Source organism: Hesperophylax consimilis, chromosome 4 (assembly GCF_061612785.1).
Source record: "Hesperophylax consimilis isolate HC1 chromosome 4, BYU_Hcon_1.0, whole genome shotgun sequence".
Lineage (NCBI taxonomy): Eukaryota > Metazoa > Arthropoda > Insecta > Trichoptera > Limnephilidae > Hesperophylax > Hesperophylax consimilis.
Window position 1 is genome coordinate 10,493,013 of NC_142839.1, and position 8,092 is coordinate 10,501,104.

The window sequence follows — 8,092 nt, forward strand, 5'->3', positions numbered from 1 at the left end:
AGAAGGGAGGGGGAGGGGTCTTACCCCTCCCCATCTATATTTAATTTTTAAGTTTAGTATACGTTTGATCCTGAAGAAGTGAACATTGTTCACGAAACATGTTGATTGTGTACAAATAAAGTGATGTAAACTAAGTTATTTGTCTTTTTATTAAAATAAAATATATGTTTACCATCTCTACAAACATTTATTGAAGTGAAACTTCTTTAGGCGCGTAATGGATTTTCGATGGACGGAGTAAAACCGAGTCAGGATCGACACGAAAATGCGGGTACCCCCACCACCGCTCACCGTTCACTGTCCCTCTCTCACCATATGCGCTTGTTGAGGTGGGGGAGCCGCTCACGAACGTTCTCTCTCTTCTCTTCTTTCCTCTCTCTCAGACACCAGCGAACTGCGCCACGCCAAGCATCAGCTGCTTGGTTAGTATACTGCGTCGTGAGTGTAATACGAGTGAAATACGTAATTGATTGTGGTTCATACGGTTTAACAAAAGAAGTTTCACTTCTGTCTTGCGTAGGCTTGACACACCCACTTTTTTTTTTAAAGTCTGTTCTTTACAACACACAATCATGTGATCTCTAACTAAAAATCTAAGGTTAATAAATAAATACATACATAAAACCAGTTGAACTACACTGGAAAAGGATCGTCAGATATTTTTGTTATCAATTTGAAACTTGGACATATGAAATATTGATCATATTTGTTAGTCTTTATCAGTTAAGGGTTCCGCCCCCCTCATAACCTATAAAAGAGAAAGTTGTTTCACAAACCAGATTAGTAACAACGATGTGTCGCATTGGGCTGTTTGTTGTCATATTAGCTATGGTCTATGTCCAGGGTAAGTTGATATTTTGTTATATCTGATAATAAACTGACTCATTGTAGTGATTTTCGTACATCCAAAATTAAAAAATCTAGCTAATTAAATTAGTATGAAGTATGAATTTACTGTTTCTGAGAGTAAACTAGTAGATTTCACAGTTCCGTTATTTGCTCTTAGCGGTGAGTCCATGGTTTATTAGTAAAATGTTACATAATTATGGCTATTCCAGATAATGTAAATGCTGACATACTTGATTACCCGTACATGGCAGCGCTTCTCTTTCGGGAGTGGGAAACCTCGGTATTTCGATACCAATGCAATGGAGTCATCATCAGCAATAGACATGTATTGACCACTGCCACGTGTATTGGGTAAAATTTTTGATGTTTCCTTTATTTATTTTCTTATATTCTCTTTCTTTCGCAATCTCGCGCTGAAGTAAAAAAGAAACATAGTACGTAGCACGCACTTCCCAACGGGAATTTATATATCGTCTCATAGATCATACATTAATATTATATCGACTCTTTACATGAACCGACTCAAATATTTGATTCACTCGATACAGCTTCGGCTTTCTGGAACGTTCCCGACTTTCTCTTCTATTCACTTCTTTTCCCCTTTATCCCTCCATCTTAGGGTTCCTTGTTTATTCCTTATTAGTCTTATTTCATTAAAAAGTTACTCATTGGGAGATTTCTTATCATCAGTCATCATTCTTATCACCTGACATTCATTTCGGAACATCGAACTCGTAATGATTTGTAATTCATGGTTTTACGACACGTAGGCCTTAGGATATCATTTTTATCGTATCCACTGCGTATTCATCCTATCCTAACCAGTTCCACGCCTCTCTGCCATTCCAGTATTTATAATTTTATATTTACTATTTCAGGGACAGTTACGAGAGAAATATAAAGGTTAGAGTTGGGTCGTCGTTCCCTGACAAAAGAGGAAATATACACAATGTCGTTCTAGTACGAAAGCATTTCAAATTCAGCCCTGACTTGGATGCTGACATTGCAGTCCTCACTCTATCTGAACCCTTAAAGCTCAGTTCTCGAGTTGCAGTGGTGAATCTACCCGAAGAAGATGCCATAATGAAGACAGAAAAAATACATGGATATGGAGTTACATTGACAAAATCGAATATAACGTATTATACAGATGATGAGGTAAATTTTTATGGTATCCCATTGTGTAACATTTTAATAATAAACCATGGTCTCGTCCACTGTCCTCCTGTGATCTCACCGCTTAGAGCAAACAACGGAACTATGAGAGGTCTTTAAATCTCTAACTTTATAATCAGATGTATGTAGTTCATATGAAATGTAACGAATTAGATTTTTAAAGTAGTATTTTACCGAAAATCACTTCAATGAGTGAAGTTCTTACTACATGTAAAAAATTACAAATTACCCAGGACAGTGGACACAGACGATAGATAATATGACTACCACAAGCTCAGTGTGACTCATCATTGTTTTCTAATCTTGAAAGTATTCTAACAACTTTTTGTGTAATAATTACTATCTGTCTGAATTGTTACTGTTATACGTTGTATTTATTAAATGGCAGAAATATTAGGTCGTTTGCGCAGAACCCATTGAGGCACAATTTTTTTTTGTTAACTCACAGAAAATTTTGAAAATAATAATTTTTTCACCTCTTACCAAAATGAACTACGGGAGTCAATAATTATCACCCTGAAATGAGAAAATTTAAATCCAATGGATTTAGTACACACTTTTCTCGCATCCTTGTGTGGGTGGATTGCCGACTTTTTGAGGGAATGGTAGATTCAGACGGTTTCTGATGGTTTCACTTTTTTCTCTCACTCAATAAATGCTGGCGACTCACAGGGATCGGTTCTGACTCCGACTTTATTTTTGTTGCACACCAATGACCTTCTGTCGTGTTCACTAATTCATTGTTACGATAGTCCATGATAGCTTTTCGTTTGACAAGCCCCCAAAGGATACACAAACTCCAACAGCTCGGTGGGCTTTGAAACAGAGAATGGACGGTTACCTCGAGAGGGTTTCCTCTTGGGGTAAGAAGAACCTAGCCGAATTTAATGTTTCAAAGACCCAATCATATTTGATCACGTCTAAAAGGGATCGAAATGACAATCTAGACTCCTTCAATCAGCAATTTTTCCAACATGCCTTCAAGAATCAAATGATTCTTTTTTTTTTTAAATGCGTATTAAAAACGGTAGTTGTAGTAAAGAATTACCATCAGTTGGAGTAAAATTAACACCTTTTAATTAAACCGACTGCTAATATTATCGCACAATCACGCTCCTTTTATTCATAAACACGTGTGCAATTAATCATTATGTAATATCTATTATTTCAGTCAACTGTGTTATAACTATCTTTAAATGTTTTGACAAACTATACGATATTGATTAACCTTATAGACATTGACGTTTGTAACACATATTTAAGCACTGCAAGTCTCCTACGAGAGCAGATTCTATTAGATAAAGTAACAGTTAATATCAGTTGTAGACATTTAGTGAATAATAGTGTTTCATTTGAAAGAATCCATAACAAATACGTACAATTTCATTTACTCAAACAACTGTCATTCTTACAATGCCTAAATTGAACATGTTATTATTAATTAACTTCTTCTTGTTCCGTTTTTTAATAATATATACTCACCTTCTCTCTGTGAATGACCTAATATCTATCTATTAAATGTAACTATTGTTAGTATCACTTAAACTGGGCAATGCCTAACTATGTGCCGTCCGAAGAGTGGATTTTTTACTGCTAGTTTTAAATTATTGTGTCAAAACATGGCGTTAAGAAAACACGCCAAATTATCCATTTATTTAAGAGATAGATACTAAAATCTATTATTTTCTATTTTTAGAAACTGAAATACTCCTAATTGATACACAGTCATTTTTCTATTGAAAGTTCGTATTGACCGCGTCCATATATTCTGTATATTTACCAAAACGAATAAGGTTTCCAGTGCATAAAGTTATTAGACTGAAAAATTTTATGTTACATATGAAATAAAACGTACTGAAATTTCAGGTGAAACGTTAAAAATGCCTTCATTGGTTTTAAAACCACATTAATTACAGACATTTTCTTGTGTATTTTACTTTATTCAAAAGATTGCAGTTTAAGGATTTTATCCACGGAAATCTCGGACATTTACCTAACTACCAGTATGAAATAACAGACAAATCAGTATTATAGTAGTGCTTGAGTTAACAGACTACAAAGTAAGGTGTATGGCCGTTTTAAGAATTGGTGATAAATGTATTATTATTGAGCTATTATTTGAATTTATAATCAATTGTAACTATTTAAATCTTAACTCTTTGTTGAAATTAGGATTATTAAAACAATTTAAATATCACTCAAACAGAATAAATGATAAAAACATAACAAAATAGGAACAACCCACAATCCAACCAAAATCTACCGTTTGAATTCTCCAATAGCGATCAAGAGTTATTCGATATGCGTCATCGACGAACGAAAAATTACCTCCTTCTTCAAATTTTGCAAATTCACTTTGTGGCACCATTTTATTAATTCTTTTTCTTTTCTTTTCTTTTCTACCCACACCTGTCTCTATATACTTGACAATTTAGTTTTTAGTACATTAATTGTCCTGATGAAGAGAACATCGTTCTCGAAACATGTTGACTTTATATATAAAAAATAAAGATTATCGTGGGAAAAATTACCCGTTGTCGCGACGAACTTTTTCCAATGTTTCATCAAAATGGACGTAGGTATTCTTGAAAATCTAAAGGTTGAAGGGTATCCTTATCGGCAGCCTTGTGAATATTGCCTAAGGTTATCATGTTTTTGAGAATTCCGTGGTGTGAATTTGAAATGTCAAAAACAAAACTTTACCGCATCATTTCTGTACTCACCTTAATTTCGACATCTAGAACTGAAGAACGGGATAGCACAATAATTACCAGCCGACGTACCAAGGCTTTTTTAAGCTTAAAATTCCTGAAGAAGTCTTCATCTGTCAAATTAGTAAAAGAATTGACCCTCTGGCGAAACGTTCTTGTTGGTCTCAGATTGCTCTACATTATGTATTGCAGCCAACATCACCGTAAATAAGCCATAGTATGGAACCTTAAAAAAACTGTACAAATGTACGAGGCTTGTGCTTCAAAAAGCGCGTGAGAAACGATCTTAGGTTAGGACTAGGTTTTGACAGCTGTCGAAAGTCGGTGCGATTCGGTATCGACTGTTTGACCCACTTGTTGTTCGAGTGTAATGACTTGAAATTTGGCGTTTGAGTATGTACATTCGGGTAAGAAATTCGATCAATGTATTTACTTTGCTAGCGGCCTGGATTGGAGAATCAAGTCAATGTAAAGGTGCGTTTCGAATAGGGAACTTCAGTCCATTATTTTTTCTAATTGAATATTCACCTTCCCCTTTTAATTTCTATCTCTCAATCTGGTAGGGCACGTCGGACAACATACGTAGGAACCCACGCAGAATTTTTTTCGTGGAGCACTTTGTTAGAAAGATTTATTAATTTTATGTAAAATTATATTTCATAAAACTAATATTATAACGCCGTAACACCCAGTTTCCATACTCTCCGTATGGAAACTGTGTGGGTAAATTCCATATTTTTCCGATTAAATTATAATCGATTGTACAATTCATTTTGTTTCAATAATATTAATACTTATCTTAATATTATTGAAACAATGAAAAAATAAGAAAAAATAATAATTTAATAATTTATACATTAATGTCACTATTCCAAATTCCTGTAATATTTAAAAATCTGTTAATGAAAAAATAAGAAAAAAAACAGATTTAGGAAATGAGATAAAAAGAATTTGGCATACTCAGACTATAAAAATATTACCATTTGTTATTTCGGCTACTGGCATTATGCCTCTATGCTCTCTCATTAAAAATTTAGGCGTATTAGATCTGTGAAAAAATTTATTAGTAAAAGTGCAAAAATCAGTCATTCTAAATACATGTAGAATAACGAAAGATTTTTTAAATATTTATGTTGAGGGATCAGTAGGATTTATAGGCCCTGTTAGGAGTTCTACCGAGCCGAACCCTCTGATATGAAAATATCTGGAGTGGGTGAATTATTTTCCCATTTGATCTCTGGTGAGTTGACGTGTTGTTCTCGTATTGTTTTGTATTTATTTGGCTTATATAATGCACTTGCATAATGTTGATTGACTAGATGATCATTTGTTGAAAAGTGTGTGGAAGGGTTTAGTTTTTCCTATGGGGACGATTTAACCCGGACATTTAACTCGGAAATATATTTAAAAAATTCTTATATTTTCAGTTAAATCGATTGTCTATCACAATGGATCTTAAAACCACCGCAGAATGCAACAGCTACTACAGGACGACAATACCCTTTAAGGATCTGGTGACAGAAAACATGTTGTGTTTATTTACAACATACATTGAATCCTTTTTTGACAGCCTAGGGGCACCTTTGGTAATGAATGGAACGATTTATGGAATGTTTTCATGGACCCGCAATGAGAAAACTAATTATAAAGTTTTTACGCGAGTCTCCGCTTTCTCAAAGTGGATTAAAAACTTTTAAAAAAAATTTTGTGCCAATTTTTTCCAGTTTTTAAATAAATATTTGGGTATTAATAAAATGTAGATGAAACTACAGGCAGCACAGGGGCAGGAATTTAAATCTGAACAAAAAATGCCCAGTATTGTGTTTTATACCAATAGAAGAAAACTGATTTTTCTTCTAATAGGTCCAAGACAGGCCAATGAAAATGACATCTGCTCATGGAATATTTCACCATTTGAAGATGTTTGATCAATTTCACAAGAAGTAAGGAAAAATTGAGCTTATATCGGGCATACGGAGAATACTCAACGCACTTCTATCGGCTTTTATTTCTTCAGTGGGTTGAAGAATTACAGCCGATATTTCAATCTGAGATGCCTTAATACTCAATATACCTATTTTTGAAATGTAATGGAATAAATAAATATTTTAATAATTCTGCAAAAGCTTTTTTGGTTTCATTTCGTATCACGTGAAAAGTTAAAAAATTTATACAGGGTGTCCGGGGGTGAGGGAAGGTAAAGTAAGCATTCAACATTACTTTTTTCAAAATTCCAATGTACATTTTCCTGTACAAAAATATTTTTCCATAAAAAAATATTTATTTTCCCACTCGAACAATTCAACTTATTGACCTGAAAACTACCTTAAAACAATGGAATTTCGAAGAAAGTTACAGTTTTTTTACCGTAGAATCATCCCCCGAAGTTAGCGCACTTTTCCCCCGGACACTCTGTATAGGTAATTCCCATGAAACTTCTATACGGTCGAAGTGGAATTTTGAGCGAAAACGAATCCAGTTAGTGGATTGAAATCTGTTAATGGAGAGGATGAAGGTTGAAAGTTCCCGGCTATTCAGAAGCGTAAAGCAATTTTAATCAACTATTAGAAACAAATTGACTTCTTTTAACGCGTTAATTATTTGAACTCTCAGTAACAATCTTTTTGGCACGAGATGAAAATATACACCGAGAAAACATACTGATACAAAAGGTTACTATTTTTTTTAACTAGGCTCAACACAGAAGGCCGGAAGGCTAAAGAAAAAAAAGGGCCTTTGTCATCTTTGGGGATGCTGTGTGGTGGTTCATTATTAAGAAAAGGAAGAAGAGGAAGTTCTGGAAAAGAAAAAGGTATGAGGGGTGATTGAGAATCCAGGTGTATGAATCCATCCCTCCCACTGCTGTGCAAGTCGATGGGTCGAGATAAAGTCCGTCTGGAGAGGCCAAAAGGTCTCCAACAACATCTTTTTGTTTTTTTTAATGAAAGCATTTTAAAAAATGAAGGAGTTTCGCCTGGACGTATAGTCCGAAAAATTAAAATAAGTTTTCTTGATGAATAAACAAAAATATTTAACAGATTGACGATCTTTGCTCTGGTTTATCACATCGTTGATCCACCCCCTTTTGAATCTATAAATCACATAATTGTTTACAAACCATACAGAAAACAACGATGTATCGCATTGGGCTGGTGGTTGTGATAATATTATCAATAGTCTGTGTCCAGGGCAAGTACTTACTTTATTATATTTAGTGAGAACCTGACTCATTGTAGTGATTTTTCGCTCAAAATTTGTAAACGTTTTCATTTTTTTATGAAAGGTTTCTTTTTTCTGAGAGTAAACTTGAAAGCTTTAAAAGCTCAGAGACGAAACCATGGTTTGAATTTTTTTGC

General features: G+C 34.2%; 1 long non-coding RNA gene across 1 annotated transcript; it reads left to right on the forward strand.

Annotated features, from left to right (window-relative positions):
- The first annotated feature begins 789 nt into the window (after positions 1–789).
- LOC149424172 (uncharacterized) lies at positions 790–6,857 on the forward strand. Its single transcript, XR_016302102.1, has 4 exons — positions 790–844; positions 1,059–1,200; positions 1,728–2,007; positions 6,164–6,857. It is a non-coding gene; the product is annotated as an uncharacterized LOC149424172 (long non-coding RNA).
- The last annotated feature ends 1,235 nt before the right edge of the window (positions 6,858–8,092 follow it).